This window comes from Centroberyx affinis, unplaced genomic scaffold (assembly GCF_046629955.1).
Source record: "Centroberyx affinis isolate AG114_WGS23_722 - 3 ecotype Tasmania unplaced genomic scaffold, CSIRO-AGI_Caff_v1 ptg002984l_1, whole genome shotgun sequence".
Classification (NCBI taxonomy): Eukaryota; Metazoa; Chordata; class Actinopteri; order Beryciformes; family Berycidae; genus Centroberyx; species Centroberyx affinis.
Genome location: NW_027281090.1, coordinates 130,474 through 147,500, shown reverse-complemented (window position 1 = coordinate 147,500; position 17,027 = coordinate 130,474). Strand labels below are relative to the sequence as shown.

Genomic DNA, 17,027 nt, shown 5'->3' with positions numbered 1-17,027 from the left:
GGTGAAACAGCATGTGACATAAATATTTTATATTATATGTATTTATTTATTTTATTCCCATCAAGCTCAGGAAGCTGTGTTTGTACTTTTTCTGTACAAAGCTGTGTTCTCCCTGAGTGGCAAATGACACAGTAACTACAATGTTTTGGTGTTAAATACTGTGAGGTATTCTTTCAATAATTAAGCATATATCACATATTAGTTTTGTCAATCACATTGATTCAGACACATGGAGAAAACATTTCACATGGATTTTTTTTTTTCCATTTGGACCATTTACTGTACAATTTTTAATTTACTAATCTAACATTTCCTATGTAAATTGCCTGGGATGCCTGCCTGACTTCCATTGACACAAAAGCTAATTACTTTAATTTGCCAGTCAAAGTTGCCATACTGACAGCTCTTTAATGCAGCACAATAATGCCTCCACTACTAGTCCACATATTATACAGGCCATAGCTAACACTTCATTGTCAATTAGTGTTTCTCTGTCACTGTGTCAGCACAATGTTGTCAGCATTTCGCAAGCTATATTTGTCATTTTTAATTGCCACCAATTGAACAATTATGATTGTGTCTGTAAAATATCTTGCTGTTGGGTAACAGGCAATTAGCTCTCACCACTTGAGGCAATCGCACACACACACACACACACACCGAACACACTTGTGAACACATCGCATCAGCATCCGTGTGACAAACATATATATGCATATGCGTGCAAACACACATGTGGACACACACATACACACACACACACACACACACACACACACACACACTTGATTGTCTTTAAACTCTTGCTGCTGAGCTCAGCAACCATGCAAGGTCAGCTCATTTCCTGCTTCTTTGCATTTTGTGCCGATACTTCACAATTCATTAGTGATTCATTACACTTATTAAGACATTTAGAGTGTATTGTCTGTATTTTATTATTGATTTGTAAGTGTGATAAATACTGACTGATTAAATGAAATTAGATAGTGTCTAGCCCAAGGAAAACCAATATGAAAAGGGAGATATATTTAAACAATCTCTACGATAACAGCATAAGCATTTAGACAGTTATGATGGGAATCTATATTAATCCCCATAAAAAGATAGCAGCATCCCTGCTATCGATTCAGTGCCTTGCTCAAGGACACTTCAGCAGGGCAGATGCTTACCGAGGCTTGAATCTGGGTCGTTCTGTTGAAGGACAATCTCTCTATCCACTAGGCCATTCTGACGGCCAAACATAAACACATTTTTCTGTGTCTGTGTATATTGAAGGTTTGGAAGATGAGGTTCTAAGGCTTTGGAGCTCAATCAAACTCAGAGTCTCAGGAAACAACCAATTGTGAATCAGAAGCAACAGAGTTCAGTCAATGAAGCACTGTGGAGGAAGACAGCAGGTCAATATCAGAGTTTTATTCAACAGACAACACAGGTGCGTCAGAGTACACAAGATATACAGACTAACCCATTCCTTTATAAAGATAACTCATAACTCATACTGGTTCCCAAAAAGACCTTGAATGACAACAGTGAGCAGTTCTACACACACTCATCTTGACACGGTACTGACACAGTGACATGGTCAAACTTGACAATCTTTTGGTAAAATAATCTCATAGTCTCATCCATATCAGTACAGCTTGTGTCCTATGGCATACAACAAATCTCTGAGTGATATGACTCAGTCGCTGACTAAGGCCTGTGACTGTCGGAAACATGAGCTGTTTAGAAGATTGATTAATTCTAATTCCTTCAGTATGCATGTGTCTTTGGATGGGTGTCTGTGCTGCGCTGCGCTGATGCGTATGTGTGTGTGTATGTGTGTGTGAATCCCCAGTAAGACATACAGCAGAGGCTCATCTCTGAGCCTCTAGATTAGCACTAAACTCTGAGGCCTACCATTCTCCCATCTCCATCAGTTCACAATCCCATATTTTCACTTGGCTTCCTCCTTATCTTTCAATTCTACACTACACTACATTGATTTTTCTCTACTTTATTTTTCATACCACTCTTCCTTTCCATCCTTCTCTTTCCTCCGTTTCTGACCTCTTTAACACCTCTCATTCTTCTCTTGCTTTCTTTGCCCATCAATCCATTTTCCAGCTGCTTATCCACATCGGGGCAAGCAGAGCAGCCCATATGTTGTTTTCCCCAGCAACTTCCTCCAGTGTGTCCTGCCTCTACCCTGAGGTCTCCTCCCAGTTGATCCCCACTACGCCTCCAAAGGGAGGCGCCTGGAGGGCATCCTTGCCAGCTGCCTGAACCATCTCAACTGGCTCCTCTCAATGTGGAGGAGAAGCAGCTCAAAACTGCGGCCCTCTCCGATTGCTGAGCTCCTCACAGAATCACAAATAGCGAGGGCATGCGACCCTGCGGAGAAACCTCATTTTGTCTCCGCAATCCCTTTTTCCAGTCACTACCCAGAGCTCATGGCCATAGGTGAGAGTTGGAACAAAGATCAACCAATAAATTGAGAGCTTTGTTTTGTGGCTCTTGAGCTTGAGGTGCATCAGCTACTGCAGCTGATGCACCTCAAGCTCACAATCCTTCTTACTCCCATTTGTGAATAAGATGCCTGAATGAGATCTTGAGATACCTGAACTCCTCCACTTGGGGCGGCTGCTCACCCCTCACCTGGATGGGACAAGCCACCTTTTTCCAGGAGAGAACCACGGCCAGAGACTTGGAGGTGCTGATCCTCATCCAGACTGTATCACATTCAGCTGAAGTCAGAAGGATGACATCATCCGCAAACAGCAGAGATGCCACCGTAACGTCATCGAACCCGACACTCTCCAGACCTCGGCCGCCCCATGACATCCTGTCCATGAATATCACAAACAACAGAGGGGATCATCCTTGTTGGAGTGCGACGCTCCCCTTGAACAAGCTTGACGTAACGCCAAGAATGTGCTCTCGCTCTGAGGGGCGAATTCACAAAGAATGGATTGCGGCCGCTAATAGCACCATGAATTGCATATCATTTGCAACCGCTATTTGCTCCGTCTCAAGGACCGATTTACAAAAGATATTGTGCTAATGATATGCCAGCGAAACACGCCCATAACGTGTTGCAGCTGAGTACAATTTGGCCCTGTTTTGCATCTTATTGCAATTATCAATGCGGCAAAGTATAAATGTTGCCTTTGCGTCAAGAACACAGTAGGCAGAACAATGGCAGAGAGAAAGAGAAAAATGAAATTTTTAGACCGCGAGCTGCAAGTCCTGACGGACGAGGTACAGAGGCATTCCTCAAAACTTCAGGCAAAAAATGTAACCGGGACAGCGAGAATCGCTGCTGCGCTTGAGGCCAATGCGGTTGTGAGAGGTGAGAGTCAGCTGAGCCAGATGTCTTGTCAGGAGAGGCTTGCCAGAGTGCCACTTCTATCCAAAACACTCGAAGGCAATTAAGAGAGAGGAAAGGGAAAAATGTAAGCCCAAAAGGAGGGAGAGGGAAGAAATAATTTGTTTATTTGTTTATATAATAACCTTATTTTTGATAGATTTTTTTCTCATGTATTTTCAAAAATGGCATGTTGGGGAGCTTTATTCATTTATTTTTCATGACACAATTGCATCCTGTCACTGCATCCTTTGTTTGTCATTGCATCTCACTGCATCCCAAAATAAATGAGTTTGAGCGGAGCTGTCCATGGTGCTGAATCTTTAGGCCAAAATAAGGCCCACTGTGCTGACTAGTGAGTAAAAATATTTTCTTTATATTTTTAAATTGAGTCGTATTGATTGTTTGGTTGTACTGATTTATTTGCTTTTTCTATAGTTCTATAGTAATAATAATGTCAAAATATTATTTACAGACTGTATTTACAGACAATTTTATTTTTTAGGTCACACAAAGGTGGAATTGTTGCAGAGACATTTGCAAGGCCAAAACAACTGAAAACAAAGCATATTATAGGAAATAATGTTCAATTATGTTTTGTCTGACATGCCTGCCCTCTTGCAAATGAGGCAGTGGGGCAGGTGGCTCCTCTTCATCGGGTTCAGAGTCTTCATCATTTTCGTGCTCCTCAATACGCAGACCGGCTGTCATGGCTATGTTGTGCAGGATGCAGCACACTACTAGAATCTGGCATACTTTGGGGGGACTATACAGCATTGCTCCACCGCTACGATCCATGCATCTAAATCGTCTTTTTAGAATGCCAAATGTGCGCTCAATCACACCGCGTGTTTTGATGTGAGCCCAGTTGTAAGCTGCTTCGCTGTCGTTTGTTGGATTGCGTCATTGAGTCATCATCCATGGTTGCAGTTAGTAGCCGCTGTCACCTATGATACAAAAGCACATATTTTTTCCCACACCTTTGCAATCAATATTACAGCACAAACGTTTTCTCAAAACAACTTTCTTACCCTGTCGCCAGGGGTTGTCATCCATGTTTTGCACCATTCTGTAGAGACTGCTGTTCCTAAAAATGTAGCTGTCATGCACCGACCCAGGCAATTTGGCAACCACTTTCGTGATGATGTTATTGGCATTGCAAACTACCTGGACGTTGATTGAATACGTGTGCTTCCTATTTCTAAAAACATTTTTGTTCTCCCATGGTGGTACTAGAGGGACGTGTGTACAGTCAATAGCGCCCACAACATTGGGGAAGCCGGCAACATTAAAGAATTCTTGCTTTGTCCCCTCAATTTCCCGTCTGTTTTGGGGAAATCTGATGTATCTCGCCACTATACGAGCAATGGCTGGTACAGTACAACATCCCACATGGCCCTGCTGATGGATGGTTGTGATAGCCCAGAGGCACCTACGATAGGTGTGTGGAAGGAGCCAGACGCAGGAACCTGGAGTGTTGAAAGCAGTTTGACAATGCCAAGTATTGCATGGCATCTCTGGGTGGCAGGCTCAATATCATCCTTGATGTCATCAAGTATAGCAAGAATTAGTTGAGCTGGCAACCTGTATCTGCGAATAATTTTGGTCTCAGTTAAATCAGCAAGTGATATTCTCCTTCGAAATATCCGCTCACGAGCACGCCTGGCACTACGATGCCTTCGCCTAGCTACAATCACTGCTGCCATGATCACTGGAAAGTCTGGGCGTGACACCCCTTATAAATGCGCATCAATTACCACCAACTCTCTGAAGACGCTAATAATTTCACTGTAACTGCGTGTGACAATTAGCGCCGATCTTTGTGAATTGGACTGTTTTTGCAATGAGGCACATTTGCATAGAAAGGGGCCAATTTTGCGCAAAATGTGTGCATATTACCTAATTTAAATACGTGCAAATAGCACAGGAGCACCGAGTGCGAGTGCTTTGAGAATTACACAGTTTCTTTTTGTCTTATTTGCACAGGTTTAGAGTCAGCAAAAGCCACGCAATCCTTTTGTGAATTCGCCCGAGAGTGTATAGAACCCGGTATCCCAAACTCCCGCTGCACCTCCCACAGGATGCCTTTGGGAAAATGGCCATAAGCCTTTTAGAAATCCACAAAACACATGCAGACAGGATTAGCAAATTCCCATGACCTCTTGTCTATCAGCTGGTTCACTGCTCTGCGACCTGGACAGATTCTGCATTGTTCCTCCTGAATTTGAGGTTTGACAATCGGACAGAGTCTCCTTTCCAACGCCCTGTCATAGGCTTTCCCAGGGAATATTTCAATGAAAAATACTGCGCTAACAATTCTCTTTGTTTCCATTCTTTATTTCCATTCACTATCGTTTTCTCACTCCTCCGCTCCTCTGCATTCTGTATTTAATCCTATACTCTACTTCTCCTATTTCTTTTTTGGTCTGCTCATAATCCTTGTCTTCTAGTTTCTTCTCTTTCATTCTCCATCATCGTGGCAACTGCATGATTCCATACATGCAATAGCTCTCTCTCTCTCTCTCTCTCTCTCACTCACACACACACACACACACATGTTCTACTCCACACATGATGAGCAGCATACCAATGCACACACATGAACTCCTGTTTTCATACTCACACACATACATACATGTGCACGAGCAGACAAGTGCACACGACACCCACACCTTGCTGAAATTGTGCAGTCAATGGGACAGAGCTTGTGATGAATGATTGCAGATAATACAGGAAAAATGTAAGGAGGGTTGCATCAAAGAGCTCTCTTCAAAAGGACTGCTGGCCTGCCTGCTTTTCCTGCCTGGTCCTCTACACAGTGGCAGGACAATGACTCAATCAGAGTTAAAAAAAAAAAAAAAAAAAAGGAATATTTGAGATACTGTATGACAGGTTTTTTGGCAAGACACTGACCATATTCAAAAGGCTCATTATTCCCTTTCTGGCTCTGTCACTTGCCCCTATTTGTCCCCATCCCGTTTTCTTTCATAGTTACTTATTTCCCTTCCTTATTACACTCGCTCCCTTATTAGGTATCTCCTTCACTCTCCCTTTTTTCTTCTTCCCTCGTATCTTCATTCTCTCTCACCTTCATTTGGTCACATTTCCTCCTTTCTTCCTGTCTTGCCTTGCTTCCCATGCTTTGCTCCCTTACTCATCCCTTCCCTGCCATTCTCTCTTGTTTTTTAGGCTTGACAAGAAGTCAAGCTTCTAGATGGTATCTATGCTTTTTAAACCACTTTTTGTTGACCCATTTACTTTTGGCCCCTTTGTACAATACTAAAGCCACAGCTTTGTTCTCTGGTGTTGCTTCTCAGTGACTTGTGTTTCCACTGCAGTTATGTGCTAATTGCTCCATTGTGGTTTCCATTCCATTTCTATTGCAGTTGTAATGGAATATTGTTCAATATATATATAATATGGAGTATAGAATATTGTTCTTTAGCTACAGTTCAATTTTTTGTGGAGCCCTTTCACTTAATGATGTTAACAAGTTAACTGGAAGCTAGTTGAACAGGAAAGCGTACATTGATGGTTGGTTATGTTTAGCTTTGGTACATTTCTTTCAATTTCCAAATCCTTCTAAAATTAAGATTTTTGTGTTTGAACTTTTTTTGCTGCCTGGTCATGTGATGGTTAGTTAGCTACATTGTTTTTAACTCTTTGCTAAGTATGTTGTGTGTGTGTTAGCTAGTGTTGTAGTACTCGAGATCAGTCTTGGTCTTGAGACCGGTCTTAAGACCACATTGTGATGGTCTCGGTCTCGTCTCGGACTCGACTGCATTTTTACTCGGTCTTGACTCGGTCTCGGACAAAGAGGACTCAGAATTTTATTTCAAGACCAGTCGAGACCACAAGTGCAGTAACATCATTACCTGCCGGTGCATTGTCTGATTTATTTATTTTTTACTGTGATTGGATATAAAACTTTCCCCTTCAAATTGCAACCAATAACTTGACTTATTTTAAGTTTGAAAGTTTATTAACCATTAAACGCTGCCACCCTCACTCACCCCCCTCTGAGCTGCGCCAAGAAAGAGAACGCAGGATACAGGAGGAGAGAGCACCATGTGTGGCTGAAGAGGAGAGAATGAGATAATACAATTTGCCTACAGAAATCACAGAGAGTTTTGCAAAACAGTTCTAAGAACAAGCATCAATTCCATACAGGCACATGGCGCGTTCAATTCAATGCGGTGCATTAAAGCACTGCGACACAGTTATCGGTTAAATTATAATTTCACTAATGTTAGGCTTAAATTCCACAAGGTAATAACGTTACCGTTAAAGTCTGTAGTGCAGCAGAAGACGTGTTATCAGGTTACTGTTTATACCGTTACTGACACAGGCGAGTAAATTGCGGAATTTTAAGTTTCACTTTCGTCTGCACAGCGGGGCTCTGGCAGATTGAGTAGGGGAGCGGGGCAAGTTGTCACATTAGTCAAAGTCAAAACACTATAACATAAAAACAACTTGTAGCCTATAAATGACAGTAAGTTTATGTTTCTTCTCATTTCAGGAATCAAAATAATTATACATTGTGACATAAAAGCAAGGGTCAGCTATAACCTGCTAATAATTTTGAATGTTTTAGTGAAGCTATCTGCTCAAGGTGTTTTAACACTTCTGTTTCATTCTGCCCACTGTCTTGAGCCTTTCCAAAGGTCAGTGAAATCGAATTGCAATGTTTCAAAGGATTGCCTTCTGTCACTGAGTACATACTGTACATCCATTTGTAGTTTACTTAAATTCCTAAATAATGCTTTCTTTCTTTTTGAATTTTAGCAGAGAAATGGTGTAAATGTTGAGCCATCACTCTGATTACATGGTCTTGAAAATGGACTCGCATTGGTCTGGTCTCGGTCTTGACTTGGTCTCGCCCCCCTTCGGTCTTGGTCTTGACTCGGTCTCACCCCCTCAAAGTCTTGGTCTTGACTCGGACTTGATACGCTCTGGACTTGGTCTTGATTCGGTCTCGGTTTAGGTGGTCTCGACTACAACACTAGTGTTAGCCATTTAGGGCCTAACTTGGACATTTGTGGCCTAGCTTATGTTTGAGAAGCCTACTTTTTGCTGTTTATGTGTCATATCTTTTGAATATGTATATTTTTTTTGTCACATTTTTTTCACACTCAACAAGACTTGTTAGATGCATTGTCTGTAAGTGGATTTGTTAATTAGTAGTGTATTGATGTAGAAAACAGCATATTTTAAGAGTTTAGGGTGAATTGTTTTGTATTTTGTATTAGCTGATGACATATGATTGCAGCTAAGATAACATACTTAAGCTAGTTTCCTAACCTAAGCTAATAATCTATGCTAATTTTATACTTACCTGTTAGCATAGCCTACTTACCTTTATTTACTGTGATACTTAATACTTGCTGCAGAATACTTGCTGTATAATACTTACCTTGTCATATCTGTAATTTCAACATGTCATTTTTTTTTGTGAACAATTGTTTTTTATTGAAAATCAACAAAATACATCACAATACACGTACATTTTTATCCCCCATCAGACAGGGTTAATGTCACTTTCCTCCAAAAGTCATAGACCTCTGGGCATTTCCATACCATGTGTTTAAATGTTCCAGATGTATTGAGGGAGCACAAGTCACAGTTAGGGCTAGCTACACGTTTCATATGGAATCTTACAAGTGGTGTATGGTAGGCCCTCTGACACAGCTTGAAATGAATCAACTGATGGTTGGGGTTCTTTGACGAATGGGATATGTTCTCCCAAACATTTTCCCAGTTTATGTCCTCATCCTCAACAGCCAAGTCCTTAATCCAAGCCTTGATCAAAGGTAGGTCCTTCTGTGTTTGGTATTGAAGCTGTGAGTATATGGCTGACACAAGTCCTCTGGTGGGTAGTGTGGCTACCCAACTCACGACTGGATGCATTTGCAATTCTGTACCCCATGGAACTCCATAAGCACAAAGTGCAGTCCGTAATTGAAGGTACAAAAAGAAAGATGTCCTTGGTAGATCAAAAAGGAAACACAGTCCTTGAAAGCTGATAAGACCCCTTGAGTCGATTATATCCCCAAAATTATTTACCCCTTTCGAAGACCATGCTACTGATTCAAATGGTGTTTGTTGCAGTTTTACAAAAAAGAACTATTCAAGTAAACTTCAGAAACGTAATCCTAGTTCACCTGGAGTTATTTGAGTAGGTGTTTAAGCTGACTGGATAGCTAAGCACAGGGACTTCTAGCGAGGCCAGTACAATGACACCATGTCATTACATCACTTTATATTGTATGCAATGTGTCATGACAAAAAATACAACTAACACTAAGGTACATTTCACTTGTTTTTACTGTTTTTTTGTAAATGGAAAATAAATAATGCATTGTGTCAACATACTTTTCTCACTGGTGAATAATTTTCTCTTGTTACAGGCTCTGCTTCCATAGCAGCAAGGTTCTCAGGAACTGATGTTGAAGGTATGTGTGTTTGTTGTATTGTTGGTGTTGCTTAGTGTGGTATGTCATGCACTGTCCCTGTCGAGCCTGTCACCAGCACTACGCTAGTTTTTCTTGTTTACTCTCAATGAAAGTTCTTGATTTTCATTCTTTCCCTTCCCTTTCTCCTCTCTCCCTTTCTCTGCATCTCTCCCTTCTTGTATCCTTATCCATCCTTATCCATGTTACTTTTTTGAATATGGCCTCACTCCCATTTGCTCTACCTCACTCCCTTACTCTCTCCGCTTTCCCACCCCTTCTTTGTGACTCCTTTCCCCTGACTTTTTCCCCTGATCCACCCTCACTCTCACTCTTTTCTTACCCTCATTCCCACGCCATCCTTCCATCCTGTCCTCTCATCCTCATCCCTCTTCTCTCCCTCTCTTTCCATTTTGACTGTCCTAAATCCACTCTGCATCCCTCCATCCCATGCTCCTTGCCTCCCGGGTATAAGTTAATCATGGCTTGGGGTAGAGCGCTGTCACAGACAACACAGCCAAAAAGGACTCAACCAATCACACTGGTTCCCACAGGAAAACACCTTGTCTACCTGCCAACTGTGGCTTAGTACACACACACACACACACACACACACACAGGCAAAGACACAGATACATGACCACAAACAGACACATGAGCACCCATAGACATATAGACAGAAACACAGACAGATTCACACACACATACAAAAGAGCCACAGGCTAGTTAGATAAAAGGGTATATAAATATAATTAAAACAAATAAGATGAGAAACAATAGTGAGAAAAGACACAGGTCCAACTCCACTGTGAAACTTTGCCCTTCTTGGCTGTGGGGATCATGCATAGAGGATTGACAGGCAATAGGATAAGAAACACAGGGAAGTCTGCAAACACACGCATGCTGTAAGCAAGCAGATACACACTCACAGTTACCACAGGATAGGAGAGAGAGAGAGAGAGAGAGAGAGAGAGCATAGGGGAGACATGGGGCTGAACTAAAACAGAATTCATCAACTATGTACTGACCTGTGAGGTGGTGATGCCATAGTGCATGAACACCCACACCCTGTCAGATTTCTGCCTCCTAGGACACTCGGGCAGGTCTTTCAGTATAGATAAAGGATTTGTTTGAATGTGTCAGCCTTGCTTTTTCAATAAACTAAGTACTGAAAATTGTTAAATCACTATAGCACTCTGCCTCTCAGATAAATTGCTTTTATTTTGAACATGTATATTCCCGGAGTAAGCATCATACCCAATTCCCCCACAAGGATCATTAAAGTTTCATCTTACCTTATATCATAAGATCATATCACTCTTTCACATGCTTGCACCACCCCCTTATTCACCCATGCACACCCCACATGAGTATCAAGGTTGGGACGAACACTTCTCTTGTGCATTATGATCACTAGCATTTTTTTTTTCACGACATGTACAATCTTTATTAATCTATAGCGTGTTTTCCATCACGCTCGTTTTGAGACTGTAACTGTGATTAAGGGCTATCCAAATAAACTTCTCAATCTACAAATAGACTTGCTGATAATGACTAATATACAGTATGTCTCTCCAGGTGGATGCAGAGTTATTTTTTCTTTTGTTACCATGATTTTGTGTTTTATTTGTTCTTTATTGTTTAGAACAGAAAGGTCACATTGCACAAAATCATGACACACAGAAAGTCAGTGCGTTATTTTCTCAGATGAAGTTTCACACCCTTAGTCTTATTTGGATTAAGATGAGAATCATTAGATCTTTAAAAATGACACTCAAATCAAAAACATTAAAATACAACCAAATATATGCCCTGTGACATTTATGAGAGCTGAATGATTTTGTTTGTAAGGTACATGAAATTACCTTCCACTCTGCAAAGAAACACTGGATGCAGAACGTCAGCTGTCATACATAATGTCAAATATCAAATTTAATATGATAAAACTGACATGGATATAAGGCTTGATAGAGAAGAGACAATGACACTTCTGCCTTTCGTGGAAAACACTGTATTTCAGCTGGTGTTTTTCTTTTTCTCACGTTTTAAAAATTCATGAATGGCAATGAGAAAATAACCATTCTTTCTTCATTCCTGAAAAGTGGAAGGAAGTGTTTTCATCCAACAACAGCAATACGCTTCCTGGGTGCTTTTTGTTGTTGTTTAAGAGGCTTTTCCACCGCACCAAGAAAAGTATACTGGAACACCGTCACAGTGTCTGTTAGTATGAAGTCTGTGAATACAAGGAAAGCACCTATTGGAAAAGTAATGCAAATGTTTCACTTCAAACAGCATGCCGACCCTGCAAACCCAACAGGGAAGTTTCCCAGTCAAATAAAATTGAAACAATCTTTTGATTTGAACCCGTTTGTGTGTGTTTAAGTCCTTTGTGTGTGTCACTGTTTGTCGGCAAAAATCATTGATGCTGCTGCCACCAAACAAAGGTGATCTACTCTAACAGAATCAGGCAAAAGCCACATTACACACACACACACACGCGCACACACACACACACACACACACACACACACACACACACACACACACATATATCTTCCAGTTGCAGCAGCAGCTGGAGTTGACAGTGTACAGTCTTGATAGATGTTGTCCTCTGTGACCAAACCTGAGGTGGTCAAAGGGAGGAGAGGAGCCCTACCACTATGTGGCTCTATCCATTATTAATTAGAGAGGGAAGGAGAAGGAGAGAGTGTATGTGCGTGAGAGAGAGAGAGAGAGAAAGATGGACACAGGGTGAGTGAGAGGGGGTTTGGGGCAAATAACGTGGGGCAAGAGGGAGCAAAGTAATGTAGGGGAGCAATAGAAAGAGAGAGAGATGGACCAGGGAAAGTGGGGGCAGGGAGGAAATAATGGGAACAGACTGATGAAGGCAGAGAGAAAAAGAGGAGGGAAGGGAGAGGAAAATATGGAGGGAAAGGGAGCAACCAGAATTTGGGGAGATAAAAAGGAGAAGAGATGCAGGGGCAAGGAGGAGGGAGAAAAGAGATGAAGAGAGAGGGTGGAGACAGAGAGATGTTGCGAGAACAGTATACAGAAAGCTATATGCGTGGCGACCAGCACTTAATGTACAGTGCCATAGGCAGTTATCAATAATAACTTCATATTAACATGTAACATATTGACACCCTTTACACAGGATCTGATATTACCACTGACCGGATCAGGGACGGAGGGTGGCGAGGTGACAGCCGGGAACTGGCCTTTCTTTGAGGCAATGCACAAGGCTCTGGGGCAGAGGAACTCCATCAAGCCTCTGAACATAATTGCTACAGCAGTTGACTCCTCATCAGATGTTGCAGAGGAGCCTGATGAGGTGCCAAATGAGGTGTCCAGTACCTCTGCTCTAGGGCCATCGACTACCCCAAACCAACTATCTGGGGGTTCCAAAAGGCCAACACCAAAAAAAAAAAGAAAAAATGAGGTTGTGGAGTACCTAAAGGAGTACACAGAGGGAGCTGGATGACAGGGTGGAAGAGAGAGAAAAGAAAAAGCAGGAGCAACTGGACACTAGTGATGTTACGTTCGTGAACGATCCGATTCTTTTCAATGGCTCTTTGGTACGAACGAAGGGAACCAAGTCGTACTTGGTGAGAGCCGTTCTTTTTATCGTTGTGCCCAAATTTCACTCCCTGCCCTAAATCCGCTTAACCTGACACGCCAGATGGTCTCGTGTGATTGTGATCTCGTGAATCCAGCTGTCTCGCAAGTTAAAAATCCCCTCCCCTTTACGTGAACAGTGAGAACCAGCCAGTCACAAGAGGTAGATATGTTTTGAAAAAAAAAATGAGCCAAACTCGAAAACGCAAAGCAGACAAAGCAGAAGGATATGGCGTCACCTTGTGTAATGTTTACAATGCAGATCATTGACATTCTGGTCTGGCAATACGAGTAATTTAGTGCTGCTAACCCTAGTCCACACATGCAAAATTAAATTATATTGGTGGGATGTCTAAGTTTGAATCTGATCCAAATCTTACCCTATCATTATCCTAGTGATTATTTCACAGATAAACCTAGTAACCCCCGCCCCCTAAAAAAAAAGAAAAAAGAACGATGAACGGCTCTCGGAAAGGAACAGAGCCATAAGATCCGGCTCCCTTCAAAGAGCCGTAATTCCCATTACTACTGGACACCCTTATTGGCATCTTTGGGAATTTGGTGGAGAAGCACAAGTAGCCTTTTCATTTTTTTGGTTTGAACATTTTAATTTATGGTTCTCAACCCTATGGATTTGTTTAATTTGAGTTGTTTGAAATATCTATGGCTATAAATTACATAGATTTCTGTTTCCTTAAATCAAATGATTCCTCAGTTCAAAGCTGTATGACATTAAACATGAGTTGCTTTTCATCCGTCTCAGTGCAGTGTTCTTTGAATTGAGATCTCCAGCATGAATATTGAAAGAGTTTGCTTTAAGGGAGATTTGTGGGTGCAAAACAGAAATGTGTCTTGAAATGTCATTATTGAGTATCAAAAAACCTATAGATCCATCACAAACAAGAATCACACAAGGCAGTAATGTAGTTATTCATAGCTTTATGACCACAGAATTAAATTATTGCAATAAGTTGAACAGAAATATTTTAAGGGTAAAACAGGGTTGTGGTAGCCGGTATAAATGTGAACTAAAGGGGATTTGAGTAAGCTAACATTAACTTAAATGTACAACAAAAATTCATCTGCTGGCATAATCATGATCCCTTAATAGGGCCTGAAGGTGCTGGGGTGCCGATATGTGAGCACATAACCTGTCCCTCGTGTGGGCCCCACTCCTCTCCTTGTAGGTGATGTGGAACAGGGGGACCAGGTTCTTCAGGCTGGAGCTCTGGCTCTTCCATGACGTCTCCATGTGTGAGGCACACACACATGGAGGAACGCACAGGCCAAGGCAACTTCAGAACAGAAATTAGGCCTAACCTCTAGCGCCTTGAATAAGGTGGCCCGCCACCGTGCCTTCATGACCCCAAATGTCCTCTCAATTATGGAACGGGCCCAGCCATGCATTTTATTGAAGCGCTCCTGCATCCCTTGTAATGGGTCTGAAAGGGGTTATAATCATAATTGGAAGCTGAAGACAAGTGTAGCCTCCATCTCCCAAGAGAAAGAAACCAGGTGGGGGGTACAGGGAATTGAAATAAACAGGGCTGTTTCTCAAAATCTGTGTGTCATGTACTGAACCTCCATAACCAACAAAAATGTCCAGAAATTTCCCAGAGGAGTCACAGATGCCTTGAAGTTGAATGGAGTGAAACTGTTTGTAGTTAAAATAATCTAACTGGTCGTGTTTGGGTGGTTTAATTTGGATGTGACAGCCATCTATGGCCCCCACAGCCTTATTGAAGGCCTCATGCTGTGCCAGCTGTCCTCAGCCAACTTCCTCCAAGGTGTTTGGACTGGGGAAGAAGATGACCTTTGACTTGCATCTGCGAACCTCCTTGGCAATCCTGTGCACAACTCCAAAAATGGTTGACTTTGGCACATCAAAAGCCTGTGCCGTCACCCAGTAGGTCACCCCATGGGTCAGCCAAAAAACAAAAATAAGGACCGCTAAATGATGTCGCCAGCCATGATCCATCTCATGGTGCAAAATGTTTAGAAGACCGTTGAAAGCCTGCCTTGACATCCTGAAGTCAATCCTCATGTCTCGCTCCACATCCATGTACATCCTGAAGACTGGCACATGGGTGTTTAGCCTGGCATATTGGGTGCGCTGGTACACCTAAATTTACATAGAAACACTACATTAACAAGGATTTAAGATGGTACATAATAAATACATGAAATCAGAGGAATGCAAGCATAGGTTCTATTTCACACAGGCTTCGCCCTCTAACAGGGCTCTAATGGCTTAGCCACTCATCTAGTCGCCTCAGCGCACTGAAATTTGCATGCACGTGCTCAGCCAATCAGGATGAGCCTATACACCCTCTATGGGGCCTCGCACTATAAATGGCGAGCGGCCCCTCATTCAGCATCCACTTTTTCTTCAGCACCTGACAAACAAGTTTGCCTAGGATGGCATCGTCTGAGACCAACATCGCTAAAGATTGCCCGGGCTGCCCTGGCCTGATCGCGATGACGGATCCGCATGAGGCGTGTTTCGAGTGCCTCGGCCCGGAACACGCCGCGGATGGTGTCTCCGACTCGCCGGACTGCAGCAGTTGCAGGGCTCTCTCCAGGGTGAGATGCCGGCAGCGTTGGGCTCATTTCGAACGCTATCAGCATCAGCGTTCCCCTGAAATCAAACTCCGCTGTGACGGCGACGCTCCTCTACCGCCACCAGCCCAGAGAGGACCCCGGGGCTCCCGTCAACCGCTGGCTTGTTCCTGGAAGGCTGGGAACCAGCTGCCCAGCAAGAAGCAATACTGACTGCCGGAGGGGGGAACTGACCCGGCTTGCGAGGCTTCTGTTCAGCCCCAGCCGTGTGTTAGCGGCGTTGTCCGCACATCCCCCCACAATGTTCCTGGATATGTTCCCATTGTGCCTTGTGTGAATGATGTTTTTGTTTGTAATAAAACAAATTACTTCTTCCATAAAGAGCCTATTCCTACCACCCTGCCGATTGCTCTCTGTAACCACTCCCCGCTCTCTGGTCGCGTAAGTCGGCGTGAGTTGGAGGCTGGTATCGGCAACGTTAACCCACCCGATTGTGCTTCAGGGCGTCGGGATGTATCGCCGGGAGTCGCTCCCAACTCTCCACCTTTTTTCCATGAAAGAACAGTGGATGAACAACAGACCAGCACACCGTTTCTTCGGCCCGCCTCACTCATCCACAAGAACGTGGACTCGATGACGGCAGAGCGGCCTCTCAACCATTTCAGCCGGCGGATGAGCTCCAGACGGCAGATCCTTTGTGAAGCAAGGGGAATCAGTTGCCCGCCCGGCTCGAACGAGAGGTCGGCCCCCCGCCTCTCGTCTCCCACGGCGGGCTTGATTTCTCCCAGACGCCGGCCAGTATATACAAAGCGAGAGCGGAGCAAGTTTTCAAAATACTCCGCTCCCCCGCTCATTGGACCGTTCTGCTGACATCATCGTTGCCTCCCTTCAGAGGCAAGCAGACGTGTGTGAGGACAGTCTTTCTCACACAGCATTGTCAATGCAGTTTTCCCTCTCTGCCGCCTACTCCACCTCGAAGCGAATAGTGGATGTCAAAGGGGACTGTGTATTACAGTCTATGGCGAGAATGCCGTCTGCTGATTAAATTAAATTAAATT

General features: G+C 43.1%; 1 pseudogene; it reads right to left on the bottom strand.

Annotated features, from left to right (window-relative positions):
* Nucleotides 1-14,504: 14,504 nt before the first annotated feature.
* On the bottom strand, nt 14,505-16,823 carry LOC139658929 (putative nuclease HARBI1; annotated as a pseudogene).
* Nucleotides 16,824-17,027: the final 204 nt, after the last annotated feature.